General features: G+C 38.4%; 1 protein-coding gene across 2 annotated transcripts in view; it reads left to right on the top strand.

Moving 5' to 3' along the window:
- Positions 1-22,504, top strand: part of LOC308192844 (uncharacterized protein) — a 178,001-nt gene that overhangs the window by 78,681 nt on the left and 76,816 nt on the right. The window contains exon 1 of one of the 2 annotated variants that reach the window (XR_013949144.1): positions 17,872-19,050. The exons of the other annotated variant lie outside the window; for it this stretch is intronic. The gene's annotated coding sequence lies outside the window, so the exon portion shown is untranslated. Of the gene's footprint in view, positions 1-17,871; positions 19,051-22,504 lie in introns of those variants that run through there. 2 annotated transcript variants of the gene reach the window in all.

The raw sequence follows: 22,504 nt of genomic DNA, 5'->3' as shown, positions 1-22,504 counted from the left end.
AAAGAACCCTGCTGCTCAGCATCTCTTGAGACTGATACTGTTCAGAATGATACTGATACTGTTTAGGGATACGTTATAAAAAAATAGACCATTTACCTTGAACATACCTTGTTTTGTCAAGTTACACTATAGAAGCCTGCACATACTTTAGAGAATTCTTTTAAACCATCTCTTTAGCTTGTTGCAGGAACAGCTGCATCACCAGAAAAAAAAAAAAAAAGAAAAAAAAAAAGAAAAAAAAAACCATGCTTGAGTTTTTAAAAACAGGGGTAAAGATTTCACAGTCTTTCAGATCAATTTGTTCCAAGACTTCACAGTTGTTTATGTTAGAAAGTTTTCTCTGGTTTGTGACTGAAATCCCTCTTGCTCTGAGTTTAGCTTGCAGCCCCTTGTCTTACCTTACTGGATATGGAGAATAGCGTATTAGCTCTCTCTTCATAGCTATTCTATGTGTATTTGGATCATCATCATGTTTCCCCTAGCCATTTCTCCTCTGATTATATAACTTCAATTCTTTCAATATTTCTGTGTGTTTTAAAATCTCTGATCATTTCTGCTGCTGTTCTCAGGGCTCTCTGTAATCAATTCACAACCTTCTTGAGTTAGCCTCCACAAGGTGAATGTGTTTCTGCAGCCTTGCCGGCAGAGCGTGAAACAGAAGAACTACTGCTTATGGTTTATAGGCATTACCCTTCTTTATGCAGCCTGGTATAGTGCACCAACTTATGCATCAACTTATGTTTGCATAAAGGTCTATGATAAATGCGAAACATTTATCTTCACAGAAAGATACAGAGTAGATCTCGTATATAATCTACTGTAATCTAGTGTTCTGCAACTAAGATCCTTCACAGGTTTTTTTCCATCCTGTATTTTTGCAGTTGATTACCTCTACACAGGAGAAGAGCTTGGAAAACAATAAAAACAAGAAATGCCTTTTTTTTTTTTTTTTTTCCAGGCAGAACAACTCCTGGCAAGAGCTGTCAGTGTATGACTTAACTTTATGCCTGGTGGGAACCCAACTTGCATAGAACAAAGTCCATTAAGTGTGCAATTGCATGTTGACCTCTACTTGCTATTCATTGTATCTTTAGGATTTTAATAATGGTCTGCTCTTAAGGATGAGTTGGAGTTATTTGTCCCTTGCTCCCTCATAAATGCTGTTGCAGTAACAGATTACCAGGATTTTTTCCTCATGTTGGAGAGCTACTTAGATTCAAGTATTTTAGGGAAGCTCTGAGTTTACTAAAGAACACATATGCAAATGAACACTGGGAAGAAGGGAATGATAACAGTCTGGAGCCGTGTCTTCAACACTGTGATTGACAGACTCAACAGGCACATCTGGTAAGTAACTTGATGGCAGAATCTGCGTACGCACACTGTAAAATTGTAAATGTGGTCTGTAGAGGATAAGGGCTCCTTAGATCTGACATTATATTTACCAGGCTCACGCTTTTCTAGCAAGAGAGGCCCTTCACCTTCTACTGTAAACATAAAGAAATCAGAGGCTCTCTCATGCAGGGCTGTTGGCAGATCACCATGAACTTGTTTCAGCCAGAGCACACTTCGGCGTCATGGTCAGTGAAAGTCTCTGAGCTTCAAAGGTAAGTCCTGTGCTCAAAGAGAGACATTGCGATGACCCAGGACTCCTGGCAGATTTGGTTTCAGTTACTGGAAGATTCTCAAAAAATTCAAAGGCACTTCAGCTCACTTCAAACTTCAGCAAAGAGCAGGAGATCTCCTACACAAAGCACAAAATGTAGCGCTAGCAGTCCAGGGAGAGCCTGCATCTTGATTTCACTAGAACAGATGTTATCTGCAAGCAATTAACATACTTGTCATCACCAGTGAAATAGATACAGAATTCTTCGAGGGTTTTTTAATCTACCCTAAAGAAAAGTGTTTGTGCACAAAGCAAAATTTCCACATTAGTATTAAAATAACATTCAGTGAGGCAAGCGGCATGTGTCACTTTTTCAGTTTCTTCCAGTTCCATTTTTTTTTTCAGAGCAATGCTGTAACACTTAGACCAGAACTGGAGACTACATTTCATCACAGACATGCATCTTTTAACAACAGAATATTTTATGGCTGTTTTTTTTGTTTTGTTTTGTTTTTTTTTTACTTCACAGTTGTTATTTACAAATGCTACTCTATGCTGTGCACAGAGCAGTAGCAGGTATGTATCCCACTCTCATGAGTTTCACCTCAACGTGACCTCAGTGAACTCTGAAGAGCTGCTTTGTGTTTACATGGGTATATGAGAGACCCAGGGAAATAGCCATGTATCACCATTTCTTTCTGTTTTTTAAATTCTCTGTGCTTTACAGAAGTTGAATCCCTAATAATTAGAAAACCTTTTTAAAACAGTTGTTTTAAAAATCGTATACTAACCTGCTGTCCAAAGAATCTTTTAATTAGCTTAGATGAAAGATGAGATCTACTTCACAGGTCCTCTGTACTTGCTGTGAGTTGTTGCTCTGTCTAGGGTCTCTGTTTGTAATGACCTGTTCTACCAGATGTGCTTTGCCTCCCAGTAATCTAGACCTTCATTTGTGGAACATAGGAAAGAAAAAAATATTTGAAAGTTTTTCAGAAGTACTGAGCTAGTGAAGGGTTTGAGAAATGAAACATTTCCCTGGCCTGTTATTTTCAGAATCAGCATTTTCTAAACCCTGACAGCATAATGGGATCATTCCCTTTGCCCTGATCACTCTCATTAAGTTCATTTGCTGTAGTCTTAGGGAAACAAAATGATTTTGTGATTATGGTGCTGGAGGAGGGGGGAAGAGCTGTTCTCGGGACTGCCACAGGATTCTTGTGTGATCTTGGTCAAGTCACTTGATCCTGAGTTAGTTTACCTGTAGCAGAAGCCTGTAACTTTTCCCACCTAGGTAAGCTCTGCAGAAAAATAATTGCTTATTACATGTTTCTGATATGCCTGAAGTAACGGGGCAACTCTTGACTTGGACTTCTATGTGTGACACAAATAATATTTTATGCAGGGAGGCAGGAAACTTGAATTCTTTCCATATCCCTTATGAAAGGTTATTTAATGTCTCAGCTCCTCAGTTCAATGCACTTCTGAATTAAGCAGTGTTAACCTCACTTATGGAAGGTACTTGCTGTTAGATCAGAAGTAGGCAGCAAGCTGTAGCATCAAGAGCTAGCAAAAGAGAGAGACTTAATTTGAAACCAAGCTGCTCTGATTCCATTTCATTTAATCTGTCCTGCCTAAATATCCTCCAAGCTCTGCTTTGCAGCAACATCCTTGTTGATTAGTGACAGGAATTTAGTAGAAAGTGGCTGTCATGCCAGAAAGACTTGGGGGCACTGAATCTGGAATGAGCCACACTTATTTAAATCCAGCTAATGTAGTAACATCTTGAAGCAGCCTAGGGCAGAGAAGTTTCCTCTAAACAGAGGTTTCTAGCCCACAATTCCTTGAATATTTTTTTTGTGAGTAAATGATCCTGTGGCATGTGCTCTAATTAAAATCATATCAGGGCTGTTCCATATTACCCAGCACAATCTCTGGAGTTTGCCTCTTCACCTTCCTCCGCCTCGCTTGCCGAGCCCTCCTTGTTTACATTCCAGCCGCACAGACTGTCAATGCAGCGAACCCATCTAAAATGAACCACATGAATGACATGAGGAATGCCTGAAAGAATGAAGTTGTTGTACTTCAAACTGTGTGATATATTATAGCACAAAGATGGTCTGGCAAAGGAAGTCATTTGTACAGCAGTCCTTTAGGTACCATGATGAAGGGCGGAAACAGAGGATATTAAATGATGGCTTCTGAAATTCTAATCACAAGCCATGCTTTCCCTTTGACTATGAGTGATGCCGTAGTCATGACAAGAGGGCTAGTTATAAAGCTGTAAGGTTGACACAGGAGCTCTATATTAACAACCTTTTGTCCCAACCAGCAGTGAAAGAACTCTAAATCTTGTAAAGTTATCTAGTTAGAGAAGGTAAAGATAACACAAATCAGTAATTTCACTGGAGATCTAATTATTTTCATGGTGAAATATAGAAAGCTTTGCTTCTCTAATGGGGGGCAAAGCAAACAACTCAGAGACCATCTACTTACTTATAGTACCAACCCTCCTTTCAGCACTTTCCAAAAATTCCCATTATGTTTTTGATTATGCCCCAGTACAGTAAAGCTATGCTGTGCCTTTATCTCTCTCTCTCCATGTTATCTTTTTGTGTGAAGAAATTGTTCTGTCCCTCCCATGAGGGGAAAAAAAAGAAAAGAAAAAAAAAAAAGGCTATGTAAGCACAAATAGCCTTCTACTACTACTTTTTACTGTCTTCATCTTGTATCTTTGCTGATATAAAAATATAATTAGAAATGTAATTACTCTCAAGAACTACCGAAAAGCAGAAAAGGAGTTTCAGGGCTCACATTCATTTGGGTTAATGACAAAGATAAAACAAGGAAGACAAAAATTGCACTTCGGTCAAGCACTTATGGACGCTCAGTCACAGATGCTTGGATGCTGAAAATTTTGGAGCAGTAGAAACTTTAGTAATTGCAGGATGGCAATAGAGTGCTTGTTTTTTGACTGTCTATGATATTTTTCCTTTGAAGACTGCAGTCAATAATGGCTTCTTCAGTGTTGATAGGTTGTTTTGTGCCAGGAAATGCAGGTTGCCAGAAGCAAGTGGTTAATTGTTATTAAATAGATAAGATTCAAAGTGAATCTTGTGATCCACTCTATACCAGTGACAACATGGATAAAAGGGAAAAATCATCTGTAGATGTAATAAAAATACAGAGGTTGGTGGGGGAATAGCAATATCAGGACATTTGGAGAACACGTCTATTGTAGTAACATAATGAAGTTAAACCTGAGAAAACATGAGTATGAATTGGCAAAGAGAGGCTGGGAGCATCTTAAGAAACACTCCTTTTTGATGGAAGGATTTACTGCTCATAGCTGTGGTTGAAAATTTTGCTTTAACGTTTTTGCTTCTTGCTAATAGCCATGTTCTCTCCAAGATGACTGAGTTTGCTCTCAAAGATAGATGTTGCAGGAAAAATAAAAGCATTTAACAATACTTCTAGAAGATTTATAGTAGGAGTCCATATGGCTTTTTCTCTTAAGTTTTATTAGGTTGATGAGCTGCGGAAATTATCTGCTGCAGCTACAGGTTCAGAATCCTCCATCCAGACTAAAGATGATAGTATCTGCTCCATTAACACTCAAGTGTCATCCTGTATTCCTTCAGAGTCCATGTGAAGGGCCCTCTTCTCAAAATGTTCAAAATCAGTGTGTAAATTCAGTGTGGTTTCCTTTTAAGCACAAATGCACTAACTGAACTGACTGAGGCCATATTACCATGAATGAAACCTAAAATTTGCTGTTTCATTTTGAGAAGAGAAGCAGTTGAGTATTGGTGATTGGGCTGAATACTGCAATATCCTGTGCATATGCTGTGGATAATGCTGCTAATTGTTATAAAAATGTTTCTAGCAGATACTGTCCTACATCGGGTAAGACTGTAATTAGTTGAATCAAATGTTATTAGCAAGTAGCACAGAAATTAGTGGTGCCGTGAAAAGCAGCACCATTCATCTATTGTTGAAGGTCTGTTCATCTAAACAGCAGACTTGTTTACACAGTTGAACAGCAAGCCTTATTAGGGATAACGAGCATCCTGTAAAAAGAGGGGCTGTATTCTGGAAAGAAATACAGAAAATAACTTGATTAACCAGCTGATCAGAAAATAACATTACAATAACATAGGGTATTGTCCCTATATGTGCTGACCAGAGGACATTCTGAGTAAAAAATTATATTATCCACGTGAACTGTGTTATTTGAATTAATTTTTGACTTTTGTGCTCAGGATTTATCATAGCAATTCCAGAAAGAAACAGACATATTCCAGGGAGTAAAAGTGGAGCATCAAGAGTTAGGAAAATTGTAGAAACACTCACTCCTTAACACAAGAGTCCTAAGAAGTTCCACCTATTTTTGTTTGTTTATGCCTGGTGTTAAGTTTGCTGACAGCTCTCTGATACTGGGGAAAGGTAAGATTTTAAACAGGAAAATGTACATAACAAGATTTAGTGGCTGAGCATTAACTGAAGTCAGACAAAAAGTACTCATTCTGCCTCTCACTTTTGCTGTCTGCTTTCTATAGCTACATCTGCATGTGAGTTCTTGGGGTTAAATGATTCAAGACTCTTCCTGGGCCGTGTTAAGAAAACAAAAATGGCTAAAGTGGTTCGTAAGTCTTTTGATGAAATAGTTTGATGAGAAAATACTGATTTAATAAAGTTAAAATCTTTTGCAAAAACATCCCAGGTTTGAGGAATTGTAATTGTGCCATGGACAGGATTCCATCAGAGCAGGAACAGCAGTTTCCCTGGCTAAGTTTGTTCTGATAAATTAAGTGTTCTTGAGACCATTCTCTGGTATTAAAGTCAATTGAGATGGAAGATCCCATGCCCATATTATGAAGATCTCTTATTCTCCACTGCACGGTAGCTGCAGCCTGTTTGCCTGTTGAGAACGTTATGTAGGCCATGCTAATTTCCAGATCATACACAAGGTTATTTTTGTTGAAAATGGCAGCTGCCTGTAGCAAAAGTGTTACTGGGATTGTTCTGCTTTTCTGTGGGCAATCAAGTTTCTAATGCCCAGGAACAATTCCTGGCACTATTTAGTTGATTAGAGCAGATGCAATTGAAGTATGTTTCAGGAAATCCTAAGCCACCGGGGCCAGTGGTTTCATGCTTCCTCACACAGCGAACAGACCTGTGAACCAGCTGTGTTTCCAAACAAGACTCCAGAGTTTAGCAGCAGCACCTCACTGAGACACAGAAGAGATACTTTGGCTGACATCCTCCAGTAGTCCTTGTGATGTATTTCACTTCCTAAACATTTTGCACCTTTGTTTCCAAAATGAAGAGAAAAAAATATATAGACTTAAAACCCTGGACATCAAAAGTTTCATAGTCTGCCAAAAATCACAACTCTTGTACAACTTTTGTAAAATCAAATCATAAGTCTGGTGAGCTAGGCTACCTCCACTTCAGAGTGTCTAAATATAAGCACTTTTGGTCTTGATTTTGCAGTGTCGTGATCGTCCAGAAGCAAACTCACTCAGAATTATCACTGTTTTTGGAAAATCTAAGACAGAAGGCATTCATTTTTATACTCTGCAGGATCTACGCTTTTCTTTTTGTTTTGTGCTGCAGTGGCTTTGTACAACTACTAAGTGAAACTGCAATGAATTGAAGAATGTTGGAGACTCCTAATTGGACTATGTCTTAGATACGGGGTAGTATTATAATATGAAAGTCTGAGTGGTTGGCAGCTGAACACAGAAGTCCCAACGGGATGTGTGCTCTATAGCCTAAGACAAGAGATCACACTTGATATTTGCAGCTTACGTGCTATCCCACACAGAATCCCAGCAAGCTGCATTTTTTAACAAATAGTTTTATATGCCACATCCTCACCATTGATCATTCTGTCAGAGACTGAAAAAATATTCTGTTAACTTGTTTAGACTGGTTTCCCAGTTGCTAAATAGCATTTGCTATTTGATGTTTGATCATTTCAACTGTTACGGCTAATGTGATAGAATGCTTTTACATAAGTATTATTTAATTTTCATTTTTTTTTTCAGTATGGAGGGAGGAAAATTGGGCATGGAAGAATTTAAGGAAATTAAACTTTTATTACCCCAAACTGGGCAGAAAAAGCCATGAGGGTTATGTCTGAAAAATTACTGATATTAAAAATCCTCTTCAAATTCCATCGGAAGGGGTGTAAAAACATTTATTAAAGTGGGTAATCTCTCTGTAAAAGAGCTGGTATCCAATACTGGCTCCCCTCCCTTTCAGAACTGTGTGGGCTGCCTCCTCTGTTATGCACACTCACATAATACCCTGTGGCAATGACAGTGGTTGCTTACACAGAAAAATAATACTAGGAAAGTATTTATGCATTTGTACTGTATTGAGTGTGATAAATGTTTTTCCCTCTCTGAAAAACAAAACACTTGCATTGTCTGCTTTTGTTCTTCATCTCCTCCCATCTGTTTTGTTTCTCTTAGCTGGAAATGAGAATAACAGCTGACTCTCTGTGGATTGCCAGTGGTCTATGGAGGGTTTGAAGGCCTCTATAATGTCTTTGAAGCTCCTTTTTAAAAATAATTCTGTCCCAGTTCATGTGAAAAGCTGTATAATTCTTTCATCAGATCATAACAGTTGCAGTGAAAGGACTAGACTTACTTTCTATCTCTGTCAATACTGAGGCTTTTGTGGCCGTGTGGCCTGCTGGACATCCAACATTCTATGTTTCCAACCACAGAGAAAGACCAAGAGCATTTATCTAAAATGAAAGCTTGATGTGAGTGGTATAATGATCTTCACCCAAAGTAGGAGATCTTATATATTATTTCAGGTTGCAATAAAAACATAAACATTAGTTTACTTGCCTGAGAAGCATCTGAACATGGATCTCACAGAAATACAAGTTCAGCCACTCTACATTATTTAAATACTGTGCACATTATCTGAAATAGTGTGAGACTTTACAGCTATCAGAACCCCCACTTTTTCAGTAGAAACTTGAGGTCTTTGGTAGTTCTGAATGGGAAATCAGCACAGAGGGAATAGTTGGGTTATGGTTCAGCAGCGTAGATAACTCTGTTGTATCCTATTCAGGGCAAAGTTAAAACAAAATTGAACCGTGCATCACAGCAAGTCAATCACAAGTGGTTGGAAACTAGCAATGCAACATGAAACTCGTGAGGTACTTTGCCTTTAGTCACAGAAATTAAATCTGCTAGAAAACATGGAAAATCACAGATTGTTGGGGTTAAAGGAAGAAAGTTATAACTAAGTCCTGTGAAATTTCACTCACGCTGAGTGATTAGAGGTTTAGTAAAGACAATTTAAAGAATATAAGTTTTCTGGAGGTAAAGGACTCTTTTTTTTTTTTTTTTTTTTGGTCTTACTGACAACATTACTGAAAAGACCTAAGTAGGATGCTCCTCAGATTAGTACGTTGTTATATTCAACAATTTGTGTTTTCATATTTTTTTCACTGTCTTTATCATTTCTCAGTAGTGGATTTTCATTAGTAGCTTGATTTGGCACGATCACTAATGTAAAGCACTACAACTTAACTGTGTCTTGCTAAATAAACACTACAACCATTTACAAGGCAATAACTACACAAATTGGAGGAAGGGCCTGGCCCATAAGGTAATCAAGTTATTATGAAAGTAATATGTCCTTTTTCCTTTCTATTAAAAACAGAAGTGGGAAGACAAGTTGCTATATGCCAGCGTGGCCAATATATAATAACTTTTTCATTTTACTTAAAAAAGTGTGTTTAAAAAAATAGTTTATAATAAAGAACACAGAAATATTCCGTATTTTATTAGTTACACCAAAGTCATGTTGGCAAGTGAAGAAATAATAAACTAAAATTGCTTCATGTGTTTCCTATTATATAATAAGCTGGTGATGCAAAGGAGAAGCCTGCCTCACTCACTAGCCAGTCTGGCTATTACAAAGCTGTGAAGCAAAAAGGCATAATTTTTTTCACTGAGTGAAATGACAGAAGTGTAACTATTCAAGATGAACACAAACTGTCTTATGGGACATATCGCAAGTTAATACTGAGGTTGCTGTGACTGGCATTCTAGCATGGCACTGCCAAATAAGGTTTTGTCCAGTCTGGCTGAAAAACTTGCTGTTCACGAGCGTTAGTCATTATGTGTTAATGTCTGGTCATTAGTCATTATGTAAATGTCTGGTGTACGTACGGCACTGTGATTTTCTCTGCAGGGCTGCTCTCAATCCATTCATCACCCCAGCCTGTATTTGTGCTTGGGATTGCTCTGGCCCAGATGCAGGACCTTGTACTTGGACTTGTTGAACTTCAAGAGGTTCACACAGGCCCACCTCTCAAGGTTGTCCAGGTCCCTCTGGATGGCATCCCTTCCCTCCAGTGTGGCAACTGCACCACACAGCTTGGTGTCATCTGCAAACAAGCTGAGGTAACATTCAACCTCACTGTCCATGTCACCAACAAAGATTAAATAATGCCAGTGCTGAGAAACATCACCCATCACTGGTCTCCACCTGGACATTGAACCATTGACTGCAGTTCTTTGAGTGTGACCATCCAGCCAATTCCTTATCCACTGAGTGGTCAATCCATCAAATCCACATCTCTCCAATTTAGAGAAAAGGAAGTTATGTGAGACAACGTCAAATGCTTTGCACAAGTCCAGGTAGATGACATCAAAATAAGGCTTTTCTGAAGTTCCATTTAATTTTGTATATTTAAGAAATACCAAATGGAAATACATGTTTAAATATATTTCTTTTTCTAGACTGGATTATTTAATTGGAATATTTTGGGTGTAACAGTGTCTTCTGACAAAAGCTTCTAAAGAAACTAAACTACCACAAGATAGGAAGGAAGATCTTCACACAGATACATATCTGGTTAAAAATTTGGAAGAAATGGATGGGGAAAAAAATGTCACTTTTCATACTTCATGAGGTTATGCATAGAGTACCATGGTAATATGTGGTACTGAGCAGAACACGACAAGGTACAGCTTTCATAGACAATTCAGGGAATAGAGAACTGTGAGATGACAAAGTTTGCTGATGATGTTGAGTTACTTAAGACAGTAAAGCTGTCCGTGAAAAAATACAGGGGGCACATAATGCTGAGAGCTTCAGAAATAAATGGCAGCAAAAAAATTCAATGTAGATAAACACACCTGGAAAAGTAACAATCCTAACTTTATTTATAGAATGATAACCTTGGAGTTGACAAATGGAAATAGAAAAATTCTTGAGAAACGTAAGTATCAATTCAGTGATCCCTCTTGGAGAATGAAGTGGACATTTTTGTTTTTCCAGTGTATATCAAAGACCTTGGTGTTGCCCCTTCTGAAAGAGTGCATTGAGCCTCTCTCCTCCCCACCAAAGAGGATGCAGAAGACCTGGGGTGGCTATAGAGGTGATTTACATGGGTACTCAGAAGGACAAAATGCTGTCCTGATGTGGAATACTAAAAAAAGGTTTGAACTCTTCTGCATAGAAATGAGATGACACAACATGGGTGGTATTCCATAATCTCAAAACTGTGATAGAGAAGCCTAAGAGGTATGGTTACATACACTCTGAAGACTCTGCTGGAGGTGGTTCAGGGTGTGACTGGCTCCTGGCCACTGGTTACTGCCCTCCTGCCTGAGTTCAGTGCCTCAGCAGCATAGTCAGTAACGCTAGGCAAGCATGCATGATGGGACTGTGTCAGTACAAAGTCTAATAAAGGAAGTTTGTAATGGCAGTGGTTTTAGTCTGAGATAGTGAGCATTGTGATAAACAGAATGGAAAATGGCACATTTTGCTGTGGGATGGATAGTTAAGTTGACAGCTGAAGTGACAAAGTGAGATTATTTTAAGCTCCTGTTATATAGATTCCTTGGAACTCATCTAGTCACATTCTTTGTTTCCAAAAGACTGTGAGAATTAAAGGACTAAGCCACTCCCACATTTTTAAACTTATTAATATGTTGAAAAGTGAAACCCCTTACTTGAGTCCATTTGGAATTGAGGCTTTTCTTTTGTTGCACTTGAAGTAATTTAAAGTTAATGAACATTTTGTTGTGTTAACATGAGAGGAGACAGTCTACTATGATACACAGTTTTAATTATCAGAGCTTGTTCCAGGGTGTTTAGTCATGTCAGCGTTCAGCTACAAATCCGAACATGATGTATTATAAAACCCAAAGTAGACAGTCAAGTTATAAATATACAAAATGTATCTCTTACTAACAGATGCTATTGCTGTATGACATTGAGTCAGATTGTCAAAATTTTTCCCTTTGAAGAAAGAAAAGTTAAATAGGTATTTTAATGAATATTTATCTTCATTTTACCCTTACTTAACACGAAATTGTATAATGGAGCATTTTTGTTTTCAGTACAATACAATTATATATAAATAAGCTACAGAATAGGTGTAATATTTACCTGCATTTATATAAGTGTGTGTCTCTATACATATATTAACTTTAACTACGGAGTGGTTTATTCTCTTCATATACTATATGTATAAGTGCATATGCTCAGTATATTCTATCACATTAAATTAGATGGAATGTATCATAAAATTTAGTAGCACTCACTAATATTCATGGCTTAAATATTTTTAAACAACGTGTTTCATTTTCCTTGGATGTAGAATTTTTTAGGAGACAGAAAAACAAATTAGCATAACTTGGAAAGCAAGGCAAAAAAATCATGTTTTCATGTCTTTGTGATTTGAGGCCCCAACAGGAAAAATAAAATAAAATAAAATAAAGTCAGTATTAGGCTCATTTTTTTCTGTTCCAAAAGAAAAATGGTCATGTTTGTTGTTTAGAACCTAGGACAAGGATCAACAGAAAAATATAAAAAATGCCTAACTTCCAAATTAGAGAAATACCAGCTTGTTCTATGTAATTGTTACAAGTCAGAGTTTTAATAATGGCTGAAACAATTCTTAGGTGGGTTATACGCAAATCACTGAAATTTCCCCAGACAGTTTGCATCCCCCTCTCCCTAAATCTGATGTCTGTTGTCTGAGGCCTTGAGACATTTTGTTCTTAAGAAATCAGGTTGTCTGTGGTGGCCAGCTGTCACACAGATAGCCCTCCTTTCTCTACCCCCATCAGTAATAACGGCAGAAAAAAGTGTCGTCTTAGCTGCCCTGTTGTTTACAAGGAGCCAGAGATTTATGCAGAGATTTTAAAAGTATGATATAAGGCATTGAAAATAAAGGAGAAAACACTGAGAGTCTAAATGACTGAAAAGCTCTGTTTGACTTTTGAGAACTTTTGGATGCTAAAAGATAAGGGATATGTTTTGTCATTCAGAGTACTAGCTTAAAATTTCAACCCTGTTAATAGTATGGATTTTGGAAGAGCTCTCCCATGGCCCTTCTCATCCCTGACCATGGCCAACAAAACCATATTTTTTTCTTCCATTGATGGCAGTGACTGTTATTGCACAGCAGCCATGAAGCCATTCACATTAGCCTCTTTTTCTGGCTTCAAAACCACAGAAGACCAAATGTTAAAGAGATTTTGAGACTTGACTTGACAATTTCTTTTGGTTTTTCACTCATCTTCACTTCCCATGTCTGATCAGGATTGGAAGTGGAAGTGTTGAAAGACTATACTTACGTATTATTTATTGAGCACTGACACTGTGCTTGGAGTTAAACGACCCAGTGAAATACCACAAAAAAGACTACTTTTACGGTATTTCAAGCCCAACCAGAAAGAAAAATTACTGGAAGTTTCACAAGAATACCCTGTTTTTGCAAGACTTCCAGGCCAGTTCTGAAGATCAAAGATGGTCAGGCAGTCTGGATGAAACCCAAATGAATGTTCAAATATTGGGTCCTTAGCCAAACCAAAGAGAACCTCTGAATCGTAAGGTTTGTTCTTCTCTCTTCAGTATTGATAATATTCAGGTTAAGCCTGCCTGATTCAACATGGAGTTTCTATTTGATGCCTAGATTATGGTTTGGGTCCTTTGTGTAGGCTTTTTATGGTTTGCTAACAGATTTTCAATTATCAGTTTTCAATGATTTTGTGTGAAGACTATCAGCTTACAGATGTACACATAGCTAATTCATATTCAAGGCAATGTGCATTGTTCCTGCAGTAAATTCTAACAAGAATAATTGTGGTATTCTGTTATAGGAAAGAAAAGGTCAGTGTTATAGGTCAGCAAGGCACATGATTTGTACCTCATATGTTAGAGCAGTTGTATTACTCTACACCAATGAAGTGACAAAATTTGAACTTATGTGGGGTTTTTTGTTTGTTTATTTTTTTTAAGCTCTCTCCCACTTACTGTGAAGCAAGTGTTTGCAGAGAGATGTTATGGTATTTCAGCTCAATCTAATTTCATGTCCAAGCTTGTCTGAGTTGTACCTACCTTTTAGTTATAAAAATAATAAAGTATGAAGTAAGTATAAAGTAAATAAATAAACAGAAAAGTAATTTTAAAACAGGTGAAGTCTTCCTCGGGTGAAATGTCATGCTGGCCCTCACATTTCCAGCCCTTGGGAAGTTCTGCCCTTGGATGGTTGTTTCACTGCAGAATTTTGCATGTTGCTTCTCTCGTGGACCTGTGATCTTCCTGTGATCCTTCAGGGTTGTCATCCACATCATACCTGTCATCCCTTCAGGACTCCCATTACATGCTTTGACATGTAACAAAAGCACGGTTAACTGTTTCAAAGACCTTGTTATCTGCATGTCTATTGGTACAGCTGGCTCACACAGAGGGTAGGATATATGACAGGATGCTGTTCTGCTGTTAGCTTTGCCTCAGTTTGCTTTGTGACTTGGAAAAAGCCTGCTGGTTTTGCATGGCACAATCTCTCCATCTTTTAAGGATGAATAATTACAGTTCCTAGCTTAAAATATTTTGAAACCTATGTATGTAAAGAGGTCAAGGAAAGCTGCATATTATTATTCTGTTTTACTATATGAACAGTTAAAAAATGCCACTAGCTAGTCTGGTCTGGCAGCAACAAGTATTGAAACTTACAGAGGAAGAATCAGGCTGCTTAGAAAAAAAAAAAATATATCTGGGCTCCTGACTTCAGAGACTAACTTCAGGAAAGGGGAAGGTACAGTTTTAATATCTTAATACTGGTTTTGATATTCATGAAAGTAAAGTCAAAGATTTTAAAATACTTGAGTATTGCAGTTAATAATGCATTGTAAATCTACAGCTATAACTCCAGCTTTAATGAAAATGAAGCTGAAGTGTGGGCCTAACTGCATACATACATTGCATACTGTGCAGTAAAAAGTTGTTCTTGCATAAAATCAATATTTAGTGGTCAAATTTCCCTCGTTTCCCACTAATAATGGATGGAGTTATATGGTTCGGTTGTAAATCCACCAGCTGGAAGTAATGAGATGAACTGTCCATAGCAATATGAAAGATATACATGCCTATTCAAAGTCAGCCCATCTGTGGAGATCTGTGGAGAAGGCTAGTAGGGAATTCTACATAGACATACAGTAAACCAGGCTCTCGTGATACTGTAAGGAGCTGTGGGGGCCTAATCTTTACATTTGACTATTAAATTAGGAAGGGCAAAGCCTACACAATACCAACAGTATTAGTCATGTCTGGCGGGGCATCCAATACCAGATGTCACTTTTCTGATCTTTCATGCTCAGCTCTTACTGTTTTTGGCACATCAGAGTTCGCATCTGAATACAATTTGAGTTATAACAATGCAATCAGCATGTCTAACTATTTTTGCCTTTCTCTCTGCTATTTTGGGAGCTGGGCTATGGTGAGTCTCTGTTGTTTAATCTAAAAGCCTCCCCTGTCCCCTTTCTCTTGCCTCATGAGATAATGCTGGGGGATGTCAGAAAGTAGTGTTGAGGAACTGTTGTTTGACAAGTGCTACTTGTTTTAAATAGTATTGCTTGTTTATTGCTGGCACAATTATTTATCTGCTAGCATAGCATAATATATATATATATATCTTGACAGTAGAAGAGTAGCTTTCGTTGCTAGAAACTATTTGACTTAAGTGAGTATCTCACTGTTTAAAGGTGAGTGCAGTGCTATGTAACATAGCAGGAAAGGTTTATTTACTTGCTTAACAGGCACACAAAAGCTTACAGCCTTTGTAATCAGACAAAAGGAAATATATTTAGGGAATTGTGTGGGGAGGAGCATAGCCTGCTCTTCTGACTTGTTATATGATAAAGTCATCTCCCTTTATGCAGATTATTCATGTTTATTTATGACATTCTTTGAACGGAAAGACACCCAAATGCCTCAGGGCTATGGCCCAAAGTAAATAATTTGTCATAATATACCTTGCAAATGATAATGTAAACCACAGGAAGCCCAGGGAGGAGATGCACATACATTCCAAAGCTGGGAAGTTATTGAATGTTTAGGCTTAAGGAGCAGATAGTTTTGATTGGGGATATTTCCCTTGTTTCTGTCTGTTAGATGAATTACTCTGCATGAGTGATATCCATTGTACTGTGTTTATTCTTTTCCGCTTTTGTTCACCAATCACTATGATGTCTGCTCCTTTCCCAAAGATGTTCTGTATAATAAATATATTAAGTCTGACAAGGAATGGATGGTAATGCAGCATCAATGCCCTCTGGGGTTAGTGAGTGCTCTGGTTATTTTTGTGTCTCTCTGTAAACTCACGGTCCAGGCATTTGTATAGAAGAATCTTCACTCAAGTTCAATGCAGAAAACTTTCCACTAGGGGAGCTGGTATCCTGGGTTTGAGCAGTGAAACCAGAAGCTGCATCTTGCTTTTTGTTGCAATTTTTCTTGTTGCATTCAAGCTTGTTGCATTGTATTCTAATGTTTGGCCCAAACCCAAAACTTAATAAGAGAGTCCACATGAGATGAATTCATTTACTGTTTTGTAATATATTACATACATATAGAAATCCTGGACTTAGGCAGAGGCAAGATTGTTTTGCTGCTACATATTAAAAACTAATTTCCAGATCTGTGCTTTGGTGCTCTGTAGTAAGACATTGAGTGGGAATTTTAGAGCCTATGCTTTCATATGCCTGTTTTATAGCTGGATGACCTGGTTGGAAGCTTGTATCTTGAGCCAGCTGTAGGTAAATCAGTTGTAGCCAATTTGGTTACCTCTGTAGTAGTAGATTAACAGTGTCAGAATACTGGCGCATGATCACTTCTACTGTTAATGTGTTATGCCACTTTTTAGTCTAGGTTTGGACTGTGCCAAAAAGCACTCTTCCAAACAGTTCCCAGACACAGTTCAGGAGTGAGCAAGAATGAGTAAGAGACTGATAGGAAGACTGGATGCAAAGCACTTTGTTATACCAGCTGGGTAGAGAATGGTCTGTAGCCCATTTTATTTAGTACGGAGATGTAGTCCTTAAGTGGAGTGTTGGGCGCTTATTATATACTACACAAAACTACACATTGTTCCAGGGGAAAAATGCTTCAAATTTAGGTTATTACATGGCCTGAATCTGAGTTTAGTTTTGTTGCTATTGCCTGTCACTGAAGTAGTTAGCACAACAGGATCTTGAGATTAGCTGGAATGTGTGGGCATTTCTGCCATACAACTTGTTAGCAATAATTTTCCTGAAATTTACTTGGATATTCCCTGTTGTCTTTCTTGTTTTTAAGTTATATACTTACTCTGCAAGTTCTTGGAGCTGGACCTGGTGCAGGGTGACCATCTTTTATAAAGTGCCTCGTACATGCCTCTAGAACAGCCTTGTCACTACAACCCAAAGGTTGCAAACCTGCGTGTAAAATAGGCATCACACTGAAGACTTATCTAGATTCTTCTTCTTTTCTTGAGCATCTCCAGTAATGAAACACAAAATGAAGCAACAAATTTCTCCAATGAAACCAACTTGTACACTTTCTATAGGAAACAACAGTTGCTAGTAAAATGACTTGCACTACAGTCGTATCAGCTAAAAGATGACATGGTTGGATTGGGTCTGACTTTCTACAAAGCCCAGGGCAGTCTGTATCTAGCAATTTGATTCAGATCCCTCCTGAATATAGTAAAACAGTAAGCCATAGGAGTCAGAAAATATTGCAGGATTACCCTGAAGTGAACTACTTTCAAACATGGCAGCCCTTTTTTTTTTTTAAAGATTAAAAGAAACTACCTCCCACAGTCCTGAGAATTTGAAGCCAGGATAGATTTCTTCCAGTGCACTGTGCAAGTTTTCCCCCCTTTCCTAAAGAGGTAGGATTATGTAACCTAATAAATTGGTCTCATTACAGAGCCATTGACAGACAGACATATAGGTTGCTGCCAACGGGTGTGTGTGCTGAAGGTGAGCATGCTGAGGGGGTGGTGGAAGTTAACAGTGGGTGCAGGACTCAAACCATCTGGCTGGAGGAGGTCATACCTGTTGCACAAATCGGGGGTAGATAAGCATGTCAACAGCAAGGGGGTTGACACCCATCAATCAACTTTTCATTACAGCAAGAATGAGCAATGTGGGTCCTTTGGAGGAAGAGGGAACTAGTGATCCCTCATCTCACCGGTGGCAACTCTAAAAGGCTAACCTTTTATTTTCAAGGGCAGGAAGGATGAAGAATGTGTTTTTAATGAATTACCCATTATCATACATACAGATCTATACAATATCCTACTTTCATATGTATATATATCTCCTTCAAAAAAACATAATTAAATCAAAATATTTCATTAATTATTTTTAAAAAGCATAAAAGTGCATCTTACCAGGAAGCAATTTTTAAGTTTCTGATCAAGTAAATAATTCTCAAAATGTATTTTCTGCATTTCTGTTTCATTCCAAAGGATAAGAGAATGGTAGAAAAAAGAAGATATGCCAGAAAGAAACATAACTTAATGAACTCTCATTGAATTTTCACTTACACTGACCATGATTTAGATGATTAATTAAATCTTAAGCTTCAGGGCCTGAAGTATGAAAAAGACTGGTCCTTCCACGCATTCAAAAACACACCAGAGTACATGGGGGAGAATTTTGCATTCCCCTCTGAAATGGCATTTAGCATCAGAAGCAGAACACAGCTTCCGTTTTTAAAGGCAAGGAAGAGCACAAAACATTAAAAAGTGACTTTAGGCTCTCCAAAGGCCATCAAGAGAACATGACTCACAGAGAAGGAAGTTTCTGGAAGGCTTTAAGTCATTCGTATTGTACTACATGGGGAAGAACAGGCCTGAGATCAGAACTGGAAATCAGGTATCCTGTCAGGTAGCCTGCCTGTAGTTTAGACTTGAGAGTATTTTTACATTTGGCAGGTTAATAAATCTCTATTATTTCAGCAAACAGTAACTGGAAGTAAGTGCTTCCAGAGGACAGAGGAAGGCACTGACACCCTGAGTTACCCTCTGACTCTTTCTTGTGCCAATTATGGAAGACTGGAGTTAGAAGAGGGATCTTAACCAAAACCTACCATCCTACGATAAGCTTTGGAGTCAGGACTCAGCTGATAAGGTAATGTTGCATTGATTTTACAGGTACTGCTGCTCTGTAATGCTGCAGGGTTTACAAGATCAAATCTGTAATGATTACTCTCACTAGACATTCACTAATATCAGCTTTCTCCTTCACAAAGAATCTGGGATTTGCCTGCAAACTGACTCCTTCAGTCCCAAAATAGCTACACAAAGGAGAAACAAGTTTGTTGGATGAGGAGGACTTTTTCACTCACATCTCAAATGTTAGCCGTGTTTTGGCAGTTGCAATGAGTCAAATAAGGATAAACATTTCTGAGAAAAAGGCCTCTTTAACAGGGAGCAGAGTTTCTTGTGTATTGTTATTATCTCAGCATTCACCTCGGAGTGTGTGCAGTAGATTAGGCACCTTCCTACCTCCAAAAGCATCAGCAATCAATCAGGTTAGAATTGAGAAAGAGCTAACAGAGTCTTTATTTTTGTAGATCATTAAAAATGACCCGAGGGACCAATTTTCCGTACTTTTGCTCAGTTTCCTTCTGATTCCAGTCATTAAGAACGACATACACATAGTTGTATGGGGAGACAATGAACAAAATTCTCCTCTTGCTTATGCCAATGGGTTCTGTTAGAGCTGAACAGGGATAAATGAGAGGAACATTTGCCTGACTTTTTCACAGCAGCTTTAACTCAAGCACACATCAAACTAAATTCCTTTCTTAGTGAAAGGAACCTCAAATGAAATCTGGAGTGACTGAAATAAATTGCATCATAGCCCTGCAAAGATCAGGAGGTCAAATTCAAATTTGGTAGAAGCAGTGGTAATGAAGTTGCCCACACACAGGCCATCTATTCTTTGTCTCAGGGCTCTGTCTGAACTTAGGTATATTGTTAATAAGTGATATATACTTATTTATACCAGTGATGTTGAACTATATTTTAACCCAGTAACTGAATTGAAGTACTAGGAGATGACCTGGCCGTTCAACTTCAAAAGTGTATACGAGAAATATTATGCAACTGTTGTTTAGATGTACATTTCTGTGACTGAAATAGGCATCAGTTTTATATTGGTATTTCTCATTGGTAAAGGGGCAACAGGAGAAAATGTGTCATCTAATTTGCCAAATGAGTAAGAATTATTTCTCAGCTGTGCACATTATCATAGAGCAGAGTCCATACGTGATTAGATCTGTCTGCACATAGCAGTTTGCAAAGTCTATTTATTTAAACAAACCTCAGATTAATAAATCACACTCTGCACACTGAATGCTGTAATGTTAGTGAGGCCTAAAATGATCTGTGGATTTGGCCATTTGGATGAATGCAGTTGTCATGACTCAGATCTGATGATATATTGCTCTGCTCTGATGTAATTTGTCATGCAAGAATCTTCTGTAGTAGCATACTGTGCTAAGGCTGGTACCGAGACTGGGGAGAAAAGTACTCGGGTCTTAATAATGTATCTCTGATGAAAGAAAGAGCAAATACTACATCTGTCAAAAAGATTTATTTTCTTTCTTTTCTTTTCTTTTCTTTTCTTTTTTTTTCTTTTCTTTTCTTTTCTTTTCTTTTCTTTTCTTTTCTTTTCTTTTCTTTTCTTTTCTTTTCTTTTCTTTTCTTTTCTTTTCTTTTCTTTTCTTTTCTTTTCTTTTTCTTTTCTTTTCTTTTTCTTTTCTTTTCTTTTCTTTTCTTTTCTTTTCTTTTCTTTTCTTTTCTTTTCTTTTCTTTTCTTTTCTTTTCTTTTCTTTTCTTTTCTTTTCTTCTTCTTCTTTTCTTTTCTTTTCTTTTCTTTTCTTTTCTTTCTTTTCCTTTCCTTTCCTTTCCTTTCCTTTCCTTTCTTTCCTTTCCTTTCCTTTCCTTTCCTTTCCTTTCCTTTCCTTTCCTTTCCTTTCCTTTCCTTTCCTTTCCTTTCCTTTCCTTTCCTTTCCTTTCCTTTCCTTTCCTTTCCTTCCCTTCCCTTCCTTCCCTTCCCTTCCCTTCCCTTCCCTTCCCTTCCCTTCCCTTCCCTTCCTTCCCTTCCCTTCCCTTCCCTTCCCTTCCCTTCCCTTCCCTTCCTTCCTTCCCTTCCCTTCCCTTCCCTTCCCTTCCCTCCTTCCCTCCCTTCCCTTCCCTTCCCTTCCCTTCCCTTCCCTTCCCTTCCCTTCCCTTCCCTTCCTTCCTTCCCTTCCCTTCCCTTCCCTTTCCCTTTCCCTTTCCCTTTCCTTTCCCTTTCCCTTTCCCTTTCCCTTTCCCTTTCCCTTTCCCTTTCCCTTTCCCTTTCCCTTTCCCTTTCCCTTTCCCTTTCCCTTTCCCTTTCCCTTTCCCTTTCCCTTTCCCTTTCCCTTTCCCTTTCCCTTTCCCTTTCCCTTTCCCTTTCCCTTTCCCTTTCCCTTTCCCTTTCCCTTTCCCTTTCCCTTTCCCTTTCCCTTTCCCTTTCCCTTTCCCTTTCCCTTTCCCTTTCCCTTTCCCTTTCCCTTTCCCTTTCCCTTTCCCTTTCCCTTTCCCTTTCCCTTTCCCTTTCCCTTCCCTTCCCTTCCCTTCCCTTCCCTTCCTTCCCTTCCCTTCCCTTCCCTTCCCTTCCCTTCCCTTCCCTTCCTTCCCTTCCCTTCCCTTCCCTTCCCTTCCTTCCCTTCCCTTCCCTTCCCTTCCCTTCTTCCCTTCCCTTCCTTTTCCTCTTTCCCCTTTTTTAGTAAAAAAGGAAAGGGCTGTGACAGACATATTTGAAATCTATCTAGAATATTTCTATGTGAATTCCTTTATTTCGGAGTCATGGCCTGTCATCAAAATCAAACCTATCAGTTTGGCCGAAGCATACACACAGGCACTGCTCTGTCTTTTGGGAAGAGAGTGGAAAGGGGGAGACAAGAGAAGGAGTTGAAGATATAAGGAGATGGCAGGAAATAAAAACAGAAGACAGTTGCAAACATTTCCTGGAGATACGTTTTCTAATCCCCCTCATCCACAGGCACCCTTCCTTTCCTCAGCAGCATTTGTGAGCTCTAGTTCCTACTGAAAATTGATCCTGTGCATGTCATTGGGCATGTGAACCGTGCCAAATCCTTATTGAATATTTTAAACCCTGAGGAGAAGTGTACCTTGTTATTAACCTCAGCAATTCAGACCACTCTTCTACACTAAGCACTGTGGAAAATGTAACTGGAACCAACAGGAAAGCAGACCTACACAGTACACCCTTTGCACAGACACCCTCATTTCTGGCAGTATGGAATGCACTACTGTTTCAGGAACCATTTAATTCCTGGAGCAATATTTTAATGTTGCACTTCAAGTATTGTAGTATAACACAGCGAGGTGTACACAAGTGAAAGTATAATACTCTTTTGTTAATGCTGTTTTCCTAACCATTGAATACCAGCTGTATCTGCCCTGAAAAAATCTCATGAGCCTGGTTGGGACCATGAATACAAAATACTAGGTGTCCAAAATCTACAAAGTTTCTTAGTAATCTCACTGTCCTTTAATTATACTAGATGAATAGCTTCTTACAAGTT

This window comes from Anser brachyrhynchus (assembly GCF_964034855.1).
Source record: "Anser brachyrhynchus genome assembly, chromosome: 3".
In the NCBI taxonomy this organism is placed as follows: Eukaryota; Metazoa; Chordata; class Aves; order Anseriformes; family Anatidae; genus Anser; species Anser brachyrhynchus.
Note: the sequence above shows the minus strand (reverse complement) of the source record. Positions and strands in the feature narration are given on the sequence as shown.